The sequence below is a fragment of the Spodoptera frugiperda genome, chromosome 15 (genome assembly GCF_023101765.2).
Source record: "Spodoptera frugiperda isolate SF20-4 chromosome 15, AGI-APGP_CSIRO_Sfru_2.0, whole genome shotgun sequence".
Lineage (NCBI taxonomy): Eukaryota > Metazoa > Arthropoda > Insecta > Lepidoptera > Noctuidae > Spodoptera > Spodoptera frugiperda.
Window position 1 is genome coordinate 14,117,112 of NC_064226.1, and position 23,286 is coordinate 14,140,397.

General features: G+C 34.0%; 1 protein-coding gene across 2 annotated transcripts in view; it reads left to right on the forward strand.

The window, feature by feature from the left end:
* Nucleotides 1–23,286, forward strand: part of LOC118274039 (zinc transporter 2) — a 122,717-nt gene that overhangs the window by 62,662 nt on the left and 36,769 nt on the right. The gene's annotated exons all lie outside the window — the stretch shown is intronic.

A 23,286-nucleotide genomic window follows, 5' to 3' on the forward strand; every position in this document is an offset into this window, starting at 1 on the left:
CAGTGTTACGACTAACGTTTATGACGTTTTTATCCGAGTGGAATTTTGCATCAATGTAATAGGAGTCTTCCCGGATCGTAGTATGTCATTTGATCAGATTTCTTCTGTCATGTTTACTGTTGGGGTGTAAACGAGGTGTATTTAGATAGTTGGGAATGAATTGAGATTTATGTTACCTTTAGTCATTGAGTCCCTGAGTACTATGACCTAAAAGGAGTAAAATATCCGACTATGTCCTAAAACACCGTTTAACCAACTGTTTTGTATCATATAAGCCGGTAACCGACCAGGCGGATCACCTGAAGCTAAGCAATCGCGGCCGCCCATTAACACCCAAAACACCACAGGCGTTACAAGTGCGTTGCGTAGTTTTTGTGGAATCGAGGATTGGAAAGGAAGGTAATTGGAGCTTCTTGTTTGTGTCGATTTTCTGTGAGGCCGTGGTATTACTCCGGTCGAGTCTGCCTATTCGTGCCGAAGCATGGCTATATAAGTGTGGGAGCACTTATAACACCTAGAGATGGGCTGCAGCATTCTTCAAGTTTTCAGTGACACAAATGTGATCCATAACTCATCTACCAAGCGTCGGGATTGCGGATCAGAGGACACGCGGGACGTTCTCAAGCCATTGAAGACTACAAATATTGACTTGTAGTTGTCAATGGCTTGGGAACAGACAGAGACAGGTGGCATGACATTAAAAGACAATGATTTCAAATAAATAAGTAACGTCACTTGTTAAAGAAAATGTATCATTTGTTTATTAGTCATCATGAATCAAATGGTATCAAGTTGTCTTTTCAAATTGTGACGATTCAATGCAGGTGAGATAAAAATGTACTTCAATTTATTTAGGATTGTGACTATATGCGTTAGCAAAGTAATACTTATTTGAGTTGTAATAATGATTTGAGTTTGAGTGTTGTTTACTTTGAGCTCAAGTGCTGTGTACCTTATTAATCTGTGTAATAAAACTGTGGGAGCAAGAGTCATTGTGGAAATGTATATGGAATGGAATGTTTTTAAAAGTATTGCATTGTAAATGATAAGAGATGTTCCAATATTTGCTATGTATTGTAGTCGTTGTAGAAAAACGCTGACGTCCTTATTTTAATCGGTTGTGTGTATTTGTTGGTGTCAAATTTAATAATTGGAATTTAACCCCTTTCTTGATGTTGATCGATCTGATATTTGGTACACACTCTTAATCTTGATGACCATACAATAGAATCCCATTATTACAGTTTAACATAAAAAATATTTTTATATACTGCTTGTACTTCAGTCTACGTTAAATCAGACTTTAGCATTGGCTACATTTAATTTACTCAATCTCTACATCACAAAAATGTATTATTGTATATAATTTACCTAATAACTTGGTACCTATTGAACCTCACATCACATTTGCATCCCACTTGATCTACGACTCCGATAAACTATAAATAGTAAGTACCTGTAGGAATTTCAAAGCGATCATTGATCATGTTAAAATACTAGTTCCGTTGTAGGAATTGGCCCTCAGTTGGCGAGCCAATCAGGTCCATTCACTTCGTAGGGAGCCACATAAATACTAGGTATTAAATGATTACTATAAACTGCTGTAACTGACCACAACCGCAACTACACAATAAATCAATTATTCTAATATTATGTACCTATAAGGAAATATCGGTATAATTGGGCATCATAACGGTACATGCTATGTCTGCCTAATGTTACTGTGACCCTTTTAGACACTGCGCTTCCTTTTTCCCTGAAACTGTGAGTTCAAATGTAGGTATTTACTTGTTTTCCTCACTGACCGGGACTTTGTAATTGCCATTGAAAGATTAAGTAGGTAAATGTGGGATTTTGATTTAAGGCATAATTAATTTTATTATACCTGCGTTATGTTTTTATATAATTGTATTATTATACAATATATATTACTTACTTCCGCTCGGCTCCTATTGATCGCAGCGTGAAGTTTCATAGCCTATAGCATTCCTCGATAAAAGGACTATCTAACACAAAAAGAATAATTCAAATTGGACCAGCAGTTCCGGAGATTAGCGCATCTAAACAAACAAATTAACTCTTTAGCTTTATTAAATTAGTATAACTAGTGGTCGCCTAGTGGTCGAAATTCAACCATATACGATTTAATTTACAATACCACTTAACATACGTTCAAGGATAATTTTTATTTAACTCAAACTCAAACAAACTCTTTTATAAAACTCTTTTCATATGAGACGTGAGAATATCACCGCAATGTCTATCGATTTTGATGTTTTGTCAAATACGATCAGATACTATGCATGTGTGTGTAATGTTTTGTTTATTGATTTAATGTACTTTATAAGCATTATTTTTGAAAAATATTAGCGTTCTGTACTTCTCCTACACATAAACTATAAGTGTACCAAATTTTATGCTCCTACGTCCGCGCAATTTTCGTAAAAAGCGGTCCAAAGTTTTTGCATCACGTATTAATATATAGATAACATTTTTCGCTCTTATTTCTTCCCGAGGCTACCACATATAAACAAATAACGTCTTCAGCCAATTTCAAAACATGAAACCTCTTTTTACGTCTCTGAGAGTTCGTATCCGCAATCTTCAATCCCAAAGCCCGAAGCCCAGTAGCTTTTTAATCCAAAATCTCAGATATCTTCCGCATTCCCCATCATATGTACCTAATTGCAAAGAAAAATGGCCACCACATCACTTGGACAGTAAAGAAATGCGAACATATTACCGTAAAGGTTCGAAGTGATAAAATATTACTGTTAAATGTCTTTTTGTAAATAAATGGCTCCGTAATTAAAGGGTGGGGCTGTATTACATGTCGATATCATCTGTGAGAACTGTTAATGTGTCTCGTATTGCTTTTTATGGCATTTTTCTTGGTATTACTTGTAGGAGGAGCATCTGTAGTTACATATAAATAAAATACAAGGTAAGGTAATGTAAGGCTAAGGAAATGACTGCTGTTTTTACCTTCATTGTTAATATTTGGATGATTTCAAGGAGTTTGTAATTTGTTGTTGATTTTTCATAAGATAATATTAAACTTATTGTGTTCTGTGAGGTGGATAGTTAGGATTCGTAATTCGTAAATAAATATTCCACCCACGGATTCGGTTTATTAGTGTAATAGTAACTTGGTACTTCAAAATCGAATAAAGATTAAACGAAGTTCGCAAACTAAGCAACTAAATCATAGTCTTTTCTTAAATATGTATTCATGAAAATATTTCTCTTAAAAACCTACCAATTAGGTTTCCCCCTCAAAATATTTAGGTGAATAACATTGTTTCGATCTAAGCATGAACATGCACAAACAGTCAACACAGCGACAACATACCATAAACAGACAACAGAATAATTAGTGAACACAATTACAAAAATACTCCCGATTTATTCCCAGAAACGAAACAGGAAAAAAACAGTGCTCAGTCTAGAATAAACTAGCTTCTAGACTTTATTACTTGGTGACGTGTTAGGTCATTCTCAGTGTTCCTATGTTCCTGAATACGTCACTAGACCATGATATGTGGACCGTTGTCACGTATACACCGTGTTTAGGTGCTCATTGCCACTAAATGGGGCGTGACGCCTAAAATGGTATTAGGTCATACCGCAATCATACAATTTCGTGTTTGGGGGGTTAAGTTCAAGGAGAGCTGATCTTTGTGACTTCTCAAATTGTCGTGTTGTGATATACTTTTTTTATATGTCAATAAGATTGAACTGCGAGATTGTTGAGAGTTCTCTTCATAGAATAAACTTTTGGAATTATTAGGCACCAAATAACAATAGGTAATAAAAAAATCTGAAACGAATTTTTCACCTAATTGAAAGCAAATAGCTGCGCAACGTTCAAACGTTCTTTTACGCTTTGTTCTTGAATGTCGTAACGGGTCAGAATTGATTGAAATCTAAGAAACCTCTTATCTAAAGAAACTTTTTTTGAGGGGAGAAAGTGCTATAGGATGTGTCAGACTCCTACTGACTAAAAACCACCCCGTTCGCTTTTCGAGCCGGAGCCCCAGCAAACCCGCTAGGTAGCCTGCAGCACCGGATCAGGCATCTGCCCTACTGGGCCATCTCTGGTGGTCTGATAGCTCTTTGATGCGTACGCGGAACGCGATGCGCCGTCTTATCTTAACAATTCAGGTCCAATTATAAGCCCTAAATAGCGTTAGCATGTACCTACGTAAAGTACACACATATTACTATAATGTTAAACAAACGTTTATCGAGATACACATACAAATAACAACATTATTATCAGTCGCGTGACGTCACATGTTATCTTCACGCCACTACAAAACAGTGGTCAGTAAATATGTGCTCACTATGATTACACTATCAATAGAATGATGCAAAAATATTTGTCACACGTCCCGAACACGCTTAATAAGTACGCGTTATACAAGTTAGTTTGAAGATAAGTATTTTAAACCTTACAAGTAAGCAAGATTTTTCAATATTTTCTTAACTTATTTTTTCAGTGATTATTTTAAAACGAATGAACAATACCACTTAAAGGTCTGATGTAAATGTTTTACGTTTCGGTGTGTAAGTGGCAGTTTTAGATGTCCAATTAATTTATTTACGCCATCATCTTCATAAATGATGGCACCAACAGCTTTCTACATGGGGTGTATACAACATATATGTGTATACTATATATTGTGGGGCAAGCTCCTAGGTTATAAATGATTGCTGTTGCTACTAACAATAGTGATTATTTTTTGCCCAGTCCAATCGTTGGTATTGGAGTTACGGTCAAACTAAAACCACATTATTTTATGTTTGAACATTAAGATCCATCACTGTATAGGATTATTAAACAGCTATCGGAAATATATTATGACTGCAAGCGATTCCCACGGCCCCGTGCGGTATTGAACGATTGTGTGGTTTTCAGCTAGTAAACGTTTAGACTGTTAAAAGCCACACAATCTGCTAGCAGTTCCTATTCCTTGATAAAGGTTGACGGATTTTCTACCCTGGAATGGAAAATAGAATAGCTGAGTGACTGATATTTCACATATAATTGCATTATTGCTTCATTTTATTACCAAAGTATATACAAATAGAAAATGGAAGTCAAGAAGTATGACATGGCATAAAAAATCTGATCATAGTTTTAATTGGACTTCTCAATAACAGCTCGCCAAATCCAAAAGTGCTACATAAGATTTTATAAGCAAAAAACAACTTCAGGCCCGACCGATGTTGAAAAATAGGTCAAAAAAGAAACTCTTCTTAAATTCCCACAGTATGAGATGCATGTGCCTGTGTCCTATCACGTACACCTTCATCGATTCAGTCACCAACAGTTTATATTTACGATGAATCGGAATTCTTTCGTCCATTCTGCCGGAGAGACAAAACACGCAGGTTGTTTACAAACCAACCTGTAAACATTACGCTTCGGGTTATGATATAACTGCATAAAGTGGAGAAAGAAAGTTAAAATTAAATTAAGATATGAAGTAAGGAATAAGGTAGTACATTTGTCTATTTACTTTGAATTTGGAGAACATTTCCGAAACGTTCATCATCATTGCCGTCACCTTTTGTTATGTCAATTTTTTAACATTCCTATTTTAATTTTATTTCTTTCTCTTTATATTGTTTGCGTAATACTTGAATTTTGGACACCTCAAATGGCGAAACATGTAGTTCCAAAATTATAAAAGACTTAATGAAGAAGAAGTACTAATGTTTTACAAAAGAGTCTTCTAACTTCTATTATGTCTTAATGACTTTGTCGTATATATAAATCGTAATTATTTTTATGTTCTCTAAAGATTACAAAGGTTGAATCAATTGTCCAATAATGACACAAAGATAATTCGAGCCGCCGAGTTAACGCCTCCTGAATATGCTCCGTGTCGTGTGTGTTTTTTGTTGCACCGCGGCTGCATGAGCATTGAAATTATGTTTCACTATAACATACATTTTAAAAGTAGTCTAGTTATGTACTTATCTCAATTAAATTAAATAATTTAACAAGATATTAGAAACATATGTAATTTACGTCGGCATTAAAGCCTCATTTACCGAAAGAGTGCCTAGAAAACACAATATACGGAAAGGAAACTCAAATGTGTCGAAATTAACGTTACAATAAGTATTCTATTCTATCCATAGACCTGCCATTTGGCACCTATCACTGATGTCTCTTCTCTTACATTCTATCGACTTGCTTTTGTGACGTAGACTAACTGCACTATTATTCAGTATCGTCAAATAACACTTACATACAATTTGGTAAAATCCAAGCCATTATTTGTCTTCACAGATCCAAATAATATTTACATACTTCATTCCTAACGAAACAGTTTCAACAAACAAATACGAGTAACAAGAAACAATGGTAGAAATTGCATCAAAACACATGCAGTATTTCCCGAGATATGAGCATAATAAACGCAATAAACGTGCTCGGAAAATGTTTTGTATGATCCCTAATGATGATGCATGTAATAAAGCTATGAGATATGAAGACGTCAACGTACCCCTTTCTATCAAATTTCAACTTTATAATTTTGACACAAAGTCGAAAATCCAATGAAAAATATGAACAGATTGGAGTAGGTGAACTTGCCAGTAATACTATCAGAGATTTAGATTGATCTAGTCGTAATGTTTGTGCAGTTTTATGGTTTAATGGCTACTCGTGTCTATCTGACGTTGGACTGACGCACGCAGACGCAGACAATACTCAAACATATGTTCATAGATCTGATTATATAATTAGGTTTCATTTTGCTTGTTCACAAAAGACATATTGAAACGTTTTTAAGTATAGTACAATTCATTAATTTGCTTTATTGGGATTACTGGAACAAGGAGACGAAGAGAGTCGTTAGCTGGTAAAGTAGTCGCCGTAACAACTACCGAGTAAGAGCTTTGGAGTTTGGTTCTTGACCTAGACAAAGTCTTATTGCGGTTTTATACAGTTTTTTTTTAATTGCTCATTATCATAAGGCATTCCCCATAAATGTCTCATCAAACAGAAAAGCGATTATGTCGCAGCTTAGTGACGCACCACGTGTAATCCCTTAATCAGTGGTGTGTTTGATGTTGTTCAGCTACCTGCGTCGGTGGTGGCCCACCACCCCGCTTCATTCGTCAATTCAAGGTCATGGGGCGGGGCCAGACAGCGGCTCTCATCAGGTGCAATAAAAAAAATAACTTGTGGTGGTCAGGCGCATGTGACCACCATTGTACCTGTAATAAATAAATTTACTTTTTATGTGTAATTCGTTTGGAATTTCTCAGCGTCAAAATTGTAACAGGAATATTTAGGTACACTTACATTTTTACTTTTTCCTTTAAGTACATTCCAGTAAATATTGTTAACTAGCTTTTGCCCGCGACTTCGTTCGCGTGGAATAGTGACTTCCGGCAATTTTTTGGTTTTAACCACATAGTTCCCGATCTCGCGGGATCTCTTCAAAAATGAGATGTGGAAGATATTCCAGGGAACTCTTCAAAAATCAACATAATGAGCTCTGCGTTTGAATTTAATAGATGTATACTCACTTAGGGCATTGAAAAAATAGTTTAAAAACGGACTTAAACTAACTTAAAACTAAAGAAAGCTACGAATTACGAATTTATAACAATTAAAAAAGAAACTATATTACAACCTATCCTCTATGCTATAATAACCAAGCTTAAACTAAATAATTTAAAAGAAACGACTTAAATCTAATCTAATTAATTTATAAATTAGACTTACAATTTTATTAAACAAACTAACTACAGTAACTACTAATAACACTGGTCAACATGATTTTTTGCCGTTAATTAATTTATGTATTTTCGATATCTCTCATATATAAGTATTTAAATAAAAACAATCTATTACATCGAAATATCTGAATAAACGATTTACTTTGAATTTGAAAAATTTTGACGGTCTATCGAAAATAAGTATTGTGGTTGGCCATTCTAACAAAAACAAAACTGATATTTGTAAGGACACGATATACCCTCACATTTGTGCACATTTAGTGTATGTTATTCTTAGTTTATTATCGCGTTACATCGCTATTCAACAGTAGACGACGTTCGATTTCCAGTGTTTTTTCAACTGTTTATTGAAATTGTGACTAGTCTTTTTCTGTTATTTTTTTGATAAGTTTCAGTTTACAAGAAAATATAGAAGTACAATATGAATCGAAAGTGCTTAAATTCACCAGACCTCTTTTGTTTTGTTTGTGGAGAGTTTACTTCAAGTTCTAATCGAGAACGACCTACACCGTTACTTAATAACATTTACTACAATTTGTATTTTGGTTTCAACATTCCTGAAACTATTAAAAAAAATTGGGCTCTGAGTTATTTTGTTTAAGATGTGTTCGTTATTTAAGAAGATGGTTTAAAGGTTTATTGATAGGTATCAATGCCTTTTTCTAAACCTACACTTTGGAGAGAACAAAAAGATCATATTACTGATTGTTATTTCTGTTTAACGAAACTTAAAGGATATTCCTATAAAACGAGAGATAAAATTGTATACCCTGATGTGGAATCAGTAACTAAACCGCTTCTTCATACCGAAAACTGTCCACTGCCGCAACCTCCACCAAAGGAAAAAGTGTCAAAGAATTTTTTGGGAAACACAAAGTCTGCGAACTATAAGGAGATAATTTCTAAGCTTCTACAAGATTAAGGATGTAATATGTCTTTGAAGATACATTTCCTTCATTTCCATCTAGATTTTTTCCCCGAAAACTTGGGTGCAGTAAGCGACGAGCACGGGGAAAGATTCCAGCAAGACATCATGGCGATGGAAAGAAGATACCAAGGAAAGTGGTCGCCGAGAATACTTGCAGAAATTTTTTTGGACACTTAAACGAGATCATCCGTCTTTTACTTTTAGTTACAAGAGGCAAGCAAAAAGAACAAAAACATCCTCAGAATATATTCTTTTTACAAATATTTACGAACGTCAGTAATTTTTGTTACTTTTTAACAAATGTATTTTATGAAAAAAATGGGTGTTTAAATTTTTTTTACGAACATATTTATAGTAGTTGCATACCAAGGTATGAAAAAATACCACATTTGACCAACGGCAAAAAATAAATTATTATTTTGTTGACCAGTGTAATCGATATCAAACTAAACCTACGTTAAATAGTTTAACCAAAAAACCAGGAAAACCCAACAAATAAACTTATTAATTGACAAATACAACGAAACCAATTTAGAATATACGAAACAGCAGGACCACTAACAGACAAATAATCATACGACTGATAATACACTTTTTCTACGATAGTACCGAAGCGCTCGGCCGATACCCAACCAAATGAATGTAACGAAACCATAGCGCGATCTATTTCGATCCCAACGCCATCTATCGAGGATAAAGACAACTTGGATTATTTATTTATACTCCGTTCGGGCATTTTCTTTGTACTAAAAGTTTAATTATATTGATATTATTTTTTTCATACCTTTTTACTATTTATTTACTTTTTTTCGATGAATTAAAACAATAACATGAACCGAAGTCGTGTAACGATCGACATAGAATTATCTATACTCCGTTAGAGCATTTTCTTTGTACTAAATGTTTTATTATATTGATATTATTTTTTTCATACCTTTTTACTATTTATTTACTTTTTTTCGATGAATTAAAACAATAACATGAACCGAAGTCGTGTAACGATCGACATAGAATTATTTATAAATAATTTATTTCTTATTTTTATTTTTTGATTTTTGAAATAAAAATATAAAAATATATATCTATAAATATATCTATGTCCTTTCTAAGGTTCTAAACTATATCTGTACCAAATTTCAACCAAATCCGTCAAATAGTTGCGGAGATTAATGGTATAAGTATAGAATGTTCGACGTGATTCTTTAATTTGACATAACTTTTTTATTTATGAACCGATTGACATGAAACAAACACTAAATGTAAATTTAAGCATCCCACAATATATTCGTGAAAACCGCATCCAACTCGGATCAGCCGTTTCTGAGATTAGCGCGCACAGACGAACAGACAAACAGACAAACAGACAAACAGACAAACAGACAAACAGACAAAAAAAAAGTTAATTACATTTTTGGGTTCGACATCGACATAACAATAACCCCTGCTATTTTTTTTATTTTTATTTTCAATGTACAGACAGCACTTTTCTACGATTTTATTATATGTATAGATAATAACATTTTATGATGGTTCATTTACCTGATCGTCGTCATTCAACGAAAACAAAAATAAAATAAAATGCGAATCAATTTAGTGATTGATACACAAGATAATAGTAAAAAAATCACATTAATAACTCTTTGTGATCTCAAAAACACGAATTTCATTTTAATTTAATCAATAAATTTAAATGTAACTTGACGTTTCTTAAAGAAACAAGCTTGATCCTTATCTCTAGAATTTAATATGGCTTGCATAATGAAATTGCCTGGTTTCTGCTAAATGCCTAGGTTGCCCATTTATCTTAGAGATAAAGTATTGTAATTATAGGGTGTATATTTCATTCAGAGCCAAGTTTTAAAAGTTAATAAACCCTTGATAGCAACGTATTAGAAATAACTGTATTGTATAATAGGGTAAAAGTACCTGTTATCAAATGTAGAAAAATGCTTGTGTCTTGAGTAGATCGTTTTGGGAATGTCAAGTACAATACTTAGTTTCCGTCCCCCACATTATATAAAAAGGAAAAAACATAGCACAAGTAGGTTAAGGTAAATAAAATATTATAATAACGTTACTTTTTTCACTATGGAAACTGTATGAAGCGGCTTCTTAAAACATATTTTTTGCTTTATAAACCCCGGGATTTTCGAAAATTCGCTTCTCGAAAATGTATAACATTCTGAAGAATTCTATAATAATACTCGAAGGGGTAGGCAGAGGCGCACATTATGGCATGTAATGCCACTGTACAATGTACACCCACTTTTCACAATTTATGTTGTAAGTCCCATGTAATAGGTGGTGAGCCTATTGCCATATATCGGGCACATTTCCAGAATCCGTGCTACTACTGAGAAGTTTTCGAAAATCCAAAAAAAAGCCCAGTAATATTTTGCCCGACCCGGGAATCGAACCCGAGACTCCTTGTTCGGCAATCGCACTTGCGACCACTCGACCAACGAGGCAGTCTATAATAAATACAGTAAATTTCTTGAAGCCGAAATCATGGCAATTTTTCGACGCAAAAGTGCATTCCATAATATTATCCAACACCTTAAACTAAGTATTCCTACACCCGATTTGATTCTATAGTAAAAAAACTAAATTTGATGAAATCCGAAATTCCGGGATGTTTTCGATACAAAAGTGTATCCGAATATCCGATCACTGGTCATTATACATATTATAACTATACGGAAAGAACATTGCACTAGTCTAGAATAAGGCAAAACATGATCTAATTAAATACTTCCATAGTATATAGGTATTGTTTATAAGAAAATCCCATGACTACAGTAATATGCAATAACAATAAATAGTAAACATTGTTCACTGTACATGACATCAGGTAAGATCCCGGGCTTGGAACCTGCTGCAGCACACGTTCCGAGGATGCTGTGGGTAATGTCTAAATATAAAGTCATTATGTTTTAGTGAAAGTAGTAAATATATGTATTAATGAATGGATATATTATTATTGTATTATGGATGCCCTTGGATAACGCCCGTTACCATAAGAACTTATTGCCTAGCAAGTTACTGGGGCATCGGGTCAAAAAGCAGAAGTAGGAATGGGGTGGTTTTTAGTCAGTAAGAGTCTGACACTTCCTCTCGCCTCAACCAAGGTGGAAGAAGTCATTGGATGGTTTTCTTTTGGAATTGGGAATGAGAAAAAAGAGGAGAACCTCTTGTTATATACTCCAGTTTTGGATTAACCACTTAACCAGTATCACAACAGTCACGTTAAAAAATATAAACCGATCTCAACGAGAAGAAGAAACACACCGAAAGCGTTGTTTCACGCTGCTTTTCCGTGAAGCCCTCCGTAGTATCAGTCTGATCTACGCAAATCCATCGAGTTTCAGAGAACATTCTGATTAGGATATTCGTATAAATACGAATTTATACTATCGTGGAGGTTGACGTTCACTAGTAAAAAATACTGACACTAATATGATGATGAGAGAATACATCATATGCTTACAGAGTTGCGATCTGAGAAATGTATAAAAAGTTCAAGGATTTTATACTATGTTCTCTATTGTTTTATTTCGATGTGCGCAGATGTAATAAACTCATCGCCATGTGACATTATAGATGACATAATGTTCTAAAGTACTTTATATTACGTCGCGTGTGGATGTTACATTTGTATCGCTTTGTTACATTCTTATTGTTATTTCATCGTTCTTTCTTTGCTCGTGTTCATATAAATTTCGTCATTCAAGACATATGACTAGTTTTCTTCGTCTTCGCGTTTATTACAAAATCTACACTTTGGAACGTGCAATTAGGTTCAATAAATTTTAGGCTAATGTAACATACTGCCGTACTCAGAGATATTTAATGATTACTTAAACTATTCCTTAGTAACGATTTTGTTACGAAAACAATCACTAAGAACCGGGTTAAGTTATCATTATTTGACTCTGAGTACGGCGGTAAGTGCACTAAACATATAATTAATTTATCAAATTTTTAATAAGTTAATTTATTTTGACATTCTTCAAGTCGACATTTTTACAAGAAATATACTTCAGCGTGATTAAGACTGACTGAAAGAATAAGACATAAATGAAATTTACTAGTCGGCCGAGTACAGGGGCGTCCACCCTACTCGACTTAAACGACTTTAAAGGCGTGAAATTGTCACCTTGTTATTACAGAAAATGATTTAAAGTGACGCACCAATTAACCAGGCTTGGAAATAGATGGGTGACCGCGTCTTCCGTGTTTTAGATATTAAACTGTCAGTTCTATTTGATGTGCATTTGTAGCATTTGTTTTGCAAATGTGGAGTAATTGCAATCTGTCTGAGACCATATGCGGAGAACTTGAATTGATGCTAGATTTTATCTTGAGATTTATGGTCGCATCTCCTTTTAGGCGAACCACTGCTGGGAAGATGATTTATTAACCCCTTACAGCGCCACGTCAGTCTCCTGTGCTCAACGCTAGCGGGGGTTTGACTTTCGCCATTTTAACGTTGGCAGTTAAAGTGTTAAAGACTTGGTAGAGGATTAACTTCCCCTCAAAAACTTTGGACATCGAAACAAACTTGCATTTTTGCTTAATTAAACAACATGAGATTACAAAAAATATAAAATTTCACATACATATAATTATGCATTGAGTTTGCTATAGGCACTACTACTACTTAATGATTATAATGTCAAATGAAAGTAAAATCCTTAGCGAGTATATTTGTTTACTTTAAGTCGAGAGTCGTGTGACGGGGGCACAGTTAAAAGTGTGATGTAATAGTGTTTTGTACGGGGTCAATCTGCAAGTATGAAATAAATATTTTAGTTTTAGTTTTTTTTTTATAAGAACGTTACTTCACAATAGGATTTTATCCTGTCATACACATGACACCCGGTCCTGAGTGGAGTTGAAAGTTTGTCTGTTTGGATGTTTGTGCGTCAATCACGTAAAAACTACCTAACGGATTTTGATGAAATTTGTTATACATGTTACAGTCAGAGTGATTAAACAGCAATTATTCATAATGACTGGTTATTATGAATAATCGTATATAAATGCCAAATTCACTAGACAATGTAATAAATTAATCACTTTATCTGGATATTATTCATAATAGGGAGTCCAAGTTAGTCAAAGTAATAATACATGTGTAACACTAAATGTCACAAGACTTTTACTTGAAAGAATAACTTGTAAGATTAAAAATTAATCTTTAAGATAAAAGACTAATTTGTTTTGGCATTCGCATAACGTTAGTAGACCTAATAACTTATGTAGGAAATGGTGGTAGAGAACTTGTAGTGCCCTATACATAATTCCGATCAAACTAATTTGCTATAGTTTCTGTAACAATTAAATAATAATGTTGGTTAAAAATTTAATATGCTATGCAAAAAAAGTTAGTGACAGAACCGAATTGCTACAAAACCGACTCCACGTAGTCTTGTTTGTCCTACCCCTAGAGTGTAATTTAAAATCGCGTAGGCGCGTAGGACCGAGGCGGCCCGCGGGCTGAGGAGCAGGAGGCTGCTAGCGAGCCACCGCGGCTGAGGCTGGCCGGCGAAGCCGGCCAACAAGCCGAAGCTGCGGTGGTGAGCGAAAGCCGTCTGCGACGATTAGCACGCGTGGGGCCGCCGGAGGCCCGCAGCGCCGGAGCCATGACAGAAACCCTGCCTGCTGCATGCTGCATGTTTGTTTGCATGCTGCCGGTTTTATTACATTATCCAAGTCTTCGAAGATAGTATATAAAATTGCTAGTTAATGTGATTAATTTTGTGTAATTTATCACTTTATCTAAATTGAGTAGACGTTATATATAATTGCTAGACAGTATATATAATATCAAGATTTATTACTTTGGCTGTAACATACAGACAGGGTATGAGCTGACTTGGGTCATAGGATACGGGTTTTTATCTCACGGGAACGCAGGCGAAGCTAGTTGTATGTAATAGTCTGTATTAGGAATTTCATTAGCAGTAAAACATGTAACAAACAAACTTTCACATTTATTAGTATTATTGTGATAATAATTAAGAAAGGCAATATACACATTGACATTTTCTCAACAGGTTGCGTATATTTGGGTACACAACTGTTGACCTCTTTATAGGGGAATACCATGCGTGATGTTATGTCAATATAACGAAATTATTTTCAAGTTAATTAAATACCTTTAACCTCGACTAATGAAACAACGCGTGACGGGTCAGAAAGACCCAGGTTTGATTTCCGCGGTTGAGAAATACCTAGATTTTAGTGCTAGGGTTTGGGGACTAGACATTTGGCTGATATGTGATTAATATGCAAATATTTTATTAATGAACACGTTTAATGCAAGTGCAGTTAATAGTTGACGAAGGTTTTGTCTCCGGAAGTTTACTTTATGCAGTTGGTCCTGTAAAACAGTGCTTAGATTGCACAATATTGCATCGTGCTTGCTAAGATGTTGAATAATAATACTTTGTTCGGGTCGAGGACCGAACACGCGACCTTTGTAAACCAACATGGCACAGTTGCCATATTTAATTGACTTCTTTATATGTAGGATATCAGTAATATCTTTTTTTTCTGTAAAAATGCATTTATGTTTTCAAAATTAAAGCCAAATCATTCATTCATTTTTTTTAAATATGGTTATGATATTTTTTATGTTAATTGTTTTTTTTTATGTAACACATTCAGACACAATGTATATTGTTATTGTTATAATTGTTATAAATGAAATAAAGAAAAACATTAGACCAAAAGGCTTTAGAGAATATCAATTATAATTAAACATATTTTTAAATATTTATTGTTAGTTATAAGTTGAACAATTTTAAATTATTACTTATTGCTTGAGTTTTAATTTCATGTAATATTTATTAGTTAGATTTTATTTAAATAAATCTGACAATTCCAAAAATACATTTATTTCTAATTTTGACAAAGTTTTAAGGTCATTTAAGATATAATACAAAACTAAAGTATGGTGTAATAATTTGTACAACAATGCAAGCATTCGGCAAATACTCATACGTCTAGGAATTGCTACAACTGCACTAAATACGTTCGTGTCCAATCAACAAACCATTTGTTTCAATTAAACTGTTATATCATCACACATTTCCTTAATTATACAATCTAGTATTATTTAACTATCCATTATTCATTTTATCTTATCTTAATCCTAGCAATTCTACTGATATTATAAATGCGAAAGTTGATATGTTTGTTACTCCTTCACGTCAATACGGCTGAAGGGGTCGAGATAAAATTTGGAAGAATCTACCCAGATTATTACTTGAAATAACAAATAAGCCAAGCCTTTTCACGGAAACGCGGGCGAAGCCTCTGACAGAAGCTAGTATACAACTAAACTTTGTTATTTACGTTTAAACACACTTTTACCTAACATGCTACGTATTAACAACTTTCTATTCTAAGTACTCAACTCTAATTAGTCACATAAGCTTCATAAACTATGGACATAAATAGAAAAGACATTAGAAATCTTTATTTTTTTATTTAATAAGCGACGTTTGCAATAATATTAATTACTTCAAGGTAATTAAAACAACATCTCTAGTGTTATAAAACACTATATCTATCTCTTTCTCTTGCATAGCAACAGTAAAGAATAGTGACACATCAATGCAATAATAAAAAAACAAATATATTCAGAAATCCAGTTTCTCACTAAAACAATACAAAACGCGTTGAAGTCTTTTCTTAGACGTACGCAACGGCATTAAGTTTCAAAGCAACAAAAAGTAATTTTACTCAGCGGCCGTCGATCTTTCATATGATTCGCATACGTTGTTATAATCGCGAATTTTATTGCGAATCGTCGACTAATCGAGTCGTCCGGCTCGGCTAGAATGGGAACGCGCTCATTTCGCGTTGTATGCGAGATAAAAGTACGTTTCCATTGTTTCGCGTGCTGCGAGAAAGTACAAGGTTGATTTGTGAATGTTGTTCTCATGTTTGTTATCTATTATACTGTAATTTTACTAATTAATATTTATTGATTGTAAAGCGCATTAAAATGTTTTAGGACCTAATTGTAACAAATTTAATACGAAATAATTGTTTCATTATTTCAGTGCACTTGTTCTAACTGATCATGATCAGACAGGGTAGACTATTTTATTCACGAAACATATTCCAACTCGTTGTGATGATAAACTAAAATGTTTACAGTATTTTCTCTCCTCTCAAACACTTCCAGAAGACAATTTACAAAATCCCGTATCGTATAACAGTGTACACAAACACCGAGGGTGGCGTACGTGCGCCGGAGCACGTTGTAGCTCCGACTCCTATTCCACTGGTCGCCATCACAGCGCGAGCGCCGGGACTTGCGCCAGCGCGTGTTATCTGACACTGTTGCCACCATGCCCTGAGATATCACTATCTTAGAGTTAACACATTTGTACAAGATTTGTCTTTCACTAATTAGTTGACATTAGAAGATGATTAGTTTGACCTCTTGACCTTTGCGTTGCTAGGTCAAGTTTTAAAGATGGTTTTGTTTAGTTGGGGATAGTTTATAGATGGTGTTGTTTAGTAGGGGATAGCTAAATCAATCTGGAACACTTTTATTAGAACTTGTGGGAGTTCAAGTTTTAATGATAGTGTTAGTGACGATGTCAAATCTAGGATGGCCAAATACCTGCTAAAAAGCACAGCTGCTGTGACAGCACAATCACAGATTCATTTGGACAGAGTTTTGATAGTTGTGTAACAAGAAGAATTAGATAGTTATAGTTAGTGTTACTTCAGGTAGCACTATAGATTTCAGCATAATGTTTGGATTGTTTGGTGACCTTGGCCTATAATTAAATGCATTTGGCACAGTAATTTACATTTAGACGACTCCCGTACTCAGAGTCATTTAATTGTTACTTAACCTAGTTCTCAGCAATTGTTTTCGGAACAAAATCGTTACGGATTAGTTTAAGTAATCATTAAATAATTTTGAGTGCGGCAGTTAGATAGCGGTTACTGCTTTTTCCAGCAGTTCTGATTAACAAAGTCTGATTAAGTTTCTATTAGCTCAACTAATACATATTTTATAAAGTACCGCAAAAGTTCCATCAGTTAGTCTACCGTCAATTTTATCTGACATTATTGAAATTGGCTCAAAAATGCAACAAACGATAATTCATTACCTATCATAAAACTAGTATTGATAACATTTATGTAATACATATTGATAATTATTACAGTATCTCTGTCCAATCTTTCAACTGATTGCTTTGTAGGTCAATGTCCTACTCGCGATGTTGCAAAGAGTTCAGTTACCATTGTCTTGTATTATAAATAGATTCTAGTTCTGGACTTGTATCTGAAAGTATCTATATAATCTCTTGTAAAAATAGTCGGAATCTTTAATTGTTTTGTAACATATAGGAAGGTATAATTCGTTAAAAATTGATAAAATGCACGTGGAAATATTATCTAATATTTGATTGCAACCAGATGATTTTGTTACTTACATGAAAAGATTAAAGTTAACATAACTAATTTCTTTTTAAACAATTTGGAGCTTTATTGAATGGTTCACAATACAATACTTGGTTACATTGTTTGGTTGGTTCAACAACCTAACAAGAACAATATAACACTAATATTCAATCAAAGAGATAGAAAAAAACCCTTAAGTGCTACAAAATTCCCACAGATCTATCATCATCACACGACACTATAAGCATTGTATAACCTAGTATTAGATAATGCATATTTGCATTAGTCAGGAAATTATCAGTATCACGCAAATAACAGAACTATTGCAGCATACTGACACATTATATGTTTGATTCAGCGTGACAATACAGTTTTAGTAATAATGACTATCTCTCCAACTGATTATATACGAAGATAAAAGGACCCCGTGTTTCTTCTCCTAGATTAAGTATCGTTGGTGTTCCGATATTACAGATTTAGATTAGAGTGTTATAAATAAGTATTCAAGATACTTATTAATAAACTGATGCTGTTGCTGACTAAACAAAATTAGTTCTCTAAAGGGATAGCTCAAGTTCAAGGTGAACTAGTATCTAGTACATTGACTTTTATAAATTCCATTTGACGAAGTTAATATTTTACTAGCTTCTGCCAGCAGCTTCGTCCTGGGATAAAGAGATATCCTATCACCCAAGTCAGCTCATGTCCTGTCAGACAAATTTCATCAATATCCGTTCAGTAGTTTTGCCATGATTGATTTATTATAAGCATAAAATCGAATAACGCTTTACTAAACCAAGTAATCGAACTTGGGATCTTATGCCCATCAGACATGCTAACAGCATTTAAAACAACGAGCAATATGCAAATACATTTGTATCATCAAATCATCATACTACGTTTTTTTATTATAAAGATCTTAACATTAATTAGAGAAAACTAATCCCAATCACAAACACAATACCGATTAAATGCCAATCACTAATTCCTAATCACTTGAACAATGATTAATTAATCGTAATCCGTACGCGATACAGGCTATTGGCGAGTTAATGGTCTAAGGACGATCTTAATTGCTCATACAACACACAGACGGGAGTGTTATTACACAAGAAAATATTCAACGAACTAATAAAAAAGACCTGCCTAATAAATTCATTATTATGTTTTTCGGGCTTGCTTACGTATCTTACCAGTTTCGACTGTATTGCTGTTATTATTAAATTAAACAACTTGACTTCGTATGATTTATGTTTTACTTTAATATTTCACAATTATGTATTTAATTTACAAGGAGATGCGACTTTTACGGCTTGATTATGTAGCTATTTCACAGTTTCGACTGTATTGCTGTTATTATTAAATTAAACAACTTGATTTCGTATGATTTACCATACGAATCTTATATAATATTTTTTATCGAATTTATGAGATACATGTTTGTGGATCGATTAACTTAATAATATTTCAGTGTAGTAGAAACTCCACTTTTTGCACTATTCTTTGTTGTATTCATAAACAATTTTTTTCATATTTACATGATTTATTTGTTATCATTGTGACCGTAACCTCGTAACACTGCCGCACTCCCGCGCTACGCTGCGACAGGGTCGTTGACCGTCTAATTGGAACCAAGCTAACTTTAAACTGATTCAGTATTAGTCGTCTGACTAAAGATTGGTCGGTTAGCGATCTAGAACAACAATCCATAATGGAAACTTTCAGTAGTATTTGACAAAAATATACACCACCTGTTGATATACATAGAATGAAAAATATGCTTGTTATCACACATGAAACTACATATGTCAAACGTAGTTACGAGTAGTTTAACAAATTTTTAACTGTATTGTTTCGGTATGATTCAAGTTCCTGTGTAAGTCCATCTCAGTCGAATCCTTCAGAGAATAATAGTTACATAGCATATACATATAATAACACACACAAAGTACCAAGTTCAACATTCTGAGTTAAAAGTCCATGAACTAATAAAAAGATAAAGCTAAACTATTTTAGCGCTATAAAACAAAGTCTTAAACACTAGTATATCTAATCTGTCGATAAGTTGTATCATAAAACATGTGTTTATATGTTTACTAATTAGCAACATCATTAGTTATACTAGTGAAAACGGTATCTGTTATGGTATTTTAGTATCACCATTAGAAGGAGTGACTAATGTATTCTTGATTAGATTTAATCTTACTTTTGAAATCGAAATAGCTCGTGGTTCTACTTAGCACTTATATTGATTGTATTGAAGTTTAGTAGCGTAATTGGTGAAAGTCAAATATACAACTTATTTAATAAACTGTATTTTTATCGGGTAATACGGTAAACGAGTAGACGGATCACCTGATGGTAAGCGGAGCCGCCAATGGCCGCTCGAAACAACAGAGCCGTTACAAGTGCTTTGCTTGCCTTTGAGGATTAAGGATTTCAGTAGATATTGTTGGGGATTCAGGGATTGAAAAAGTTGGGGTAATTAGGCCTCCGGTAACCTCACTCACACCACGAACACAAGACTCTCCTACTAGACATTCCAAATTTTTCTCAACCTTGAAAATTTTTAATTACGGTCTTCCGCCAGCCAAATTTGGTGATAATAGCAAACCCTCTTGTGTAGAGGAGGCCTCATACATAGTCCAGCAGTGGACACTCATGGGCTATTCATAGTTTATGGCATCTACGTCTTACCTACAGAGGTCTAAGGATATGACGTCGGCGGTTTATGGTAAGAGATAAAATTGACCAAACTTTTATTTAAGGTATCAAAATTAAAATAAGTTTTGCACACGCTTTAGTAAAAGATGCGCGTGCAAAATTTTTACGATTTTCTTTATCAACTTTAATAAACTCTAAACTAGTCTTGTTGGTTCTTTGACTAGTTTATCGCAATTTTTGCACCCGCTTACTATAAGTAAAAGACGCGCGTGCAAAATTTTTATGATTTTCTTTATCAACTTTAATAAACACGTCTAGTAAGTTCTTGAACTAGTTTAACGTAATAATTTTACATATCATTTTCATACATTGTTTATGAATAAATTTTACATTGCATGCTAAATAATATAATTTATTGGATTATTTGTAGTTTTAATATTATATAAAATAGTTTGACGTTAAGATATTTTCTGTTTGCTTTCTAAGATATTTTTTATCTTTATCTTACGTCAATTAAATAAACTGCAATGTTTATGTAATAATTAAGAAAATAATTTATGTAAATATGTCCTTGCTGTTTTGTTGTTTGTTGAGCAACTGTGGGTATCTTCAAGTCTAGAGTGAATAGGCTCTTAAGAAACTAGTGCACCTCACCATCAATGATTACATCACTACTTACCATCAGGTGGGATTGTAGTCAAGCATTAGTTTTTATCGAATAAAAAAAAAAGATCTCTTTGTGTGATCCACAAATTGTTGTTTCAGGTCTGGTTGTTATGTCTATGTTAACTTGTATGTTTGTAAACGCACCCACGACACTGGAGAAAATAGTAATGTGGGGCAACGTCTAATATTTCATTGTCATCAATCCTTAAGATTTCATTGTCAGACTATGGGCTTTTACTGTCTCCGTGCTTGGCAGGTGAGCTGGAGATGGTTTAGGTTAAGCAATGATGCGCTGCTGTTTGGTATCTGTCAAATGTATGGTTTAGAGATATGCTGTGACCAGTACAGTTAGAACTTGCGATTCAGAATGACAGAACTGGTTCATGGAGTTCTAAGAACTTATTGATATGTGCCAAACTAATTGTAACATAATGTTGCTAAATATTGAAATGTGATAGCAGCTGTCAGTGTTATCATTTAGTTTTAAGATAAGGGGTCTGTAACTTTAAATACAAAAAGTGCCATTGATAGCCAAAAAATCAAATAATACACGTCAAATATTGCACGACTCTTTCTGGTCAATGCCGAGACCAACTTTTAGTTTTAATTAGGATTTAGTGAATAGCTTTGTATTATACATAATATCAGAATATATAATGTAATTATAATTGAACTAAGAGGACCTTATGCACCACTGGCGCAATCTCGTGAGTGCAAAATTTTTAATGCTCATTGTATTATTATGTGTAAAAACGGTTTTAGTACGAATGTGTTTTATATTATCATGAACAACACCTAGATGATCTACTTCCAAATCAAACAATGAATTGACAATATTACAAAGTTACACAACTTAACGCAATGTCTAACTCTCGTTCACACGTAAACGATGTTACGAGGACATTGTGTATTGCCCACAACTACATTTGAGTTCAAATTATTTCACTAATAACTATACAAATGAAGTGCAAGATTGGCATGGGCATTTTTTATGGAAAATAGAATAAAAAGAGGTGAAAGAGGCTCACAAAGGGATACGAATAATGGCGTACCATATCACACTTACTCACGGACCGCAATTTTGGTTTCCCCACAGTAAGCTTCTGACTCAAATCTCATACATATTCGTTTAGCCATTTTGAAATCTTTTTGTATTTTATATGGATAGGGGTAAACGAGGAGACGGTTTACATGTCCCAACCATTTTGAAATCATTTTGTATTTTTTATGGATAGGGGCAAACGTATAGATGGGTCACATTTACCCTTAATACGAAATTGCTTTACGTTTTACGAAATCAAAACGAGCTTACGTTCGGCGCTCTAATATTTAGCAGTCAGCGCCGCCCATGCACAACTTCAAACGCCTAATATGTAAGCCTAGTATTTCTTAAAGATTTGAAAAAAATAGAAACCGTTACTAATCGCCTTTGAATGAAATGATGTTACAAGCCAGACATGTTTGGGTACTAATCGAATATTAAACAAATAAGATAGTACGTTATCTGTTTGGTGACCGCTATCAATTGGTTACTGGTGACGTTGAAGATGTCTGTATTTGCACAGACGAGGTAATCAATAAAGGACTTGCATACTTGCCTTGATGTTTCTGTACCACACGTCACTTCTTAAGGGCCGACTTACTTAGATTCAACCATAAGTAAAAAGGCTTTTGTTTGAGGGGTAATCATCCAATGCCTTCTCCTGCTTTTCGAGCCGGAGCCCCGATAACCCCTTAAGTAGTCCGCAGCTCCGGATCAGATAATTAAATAGGCTAATGCTTGATAATGTAGCCTAAATAAACGACCAGATGGATAACCTAATGGT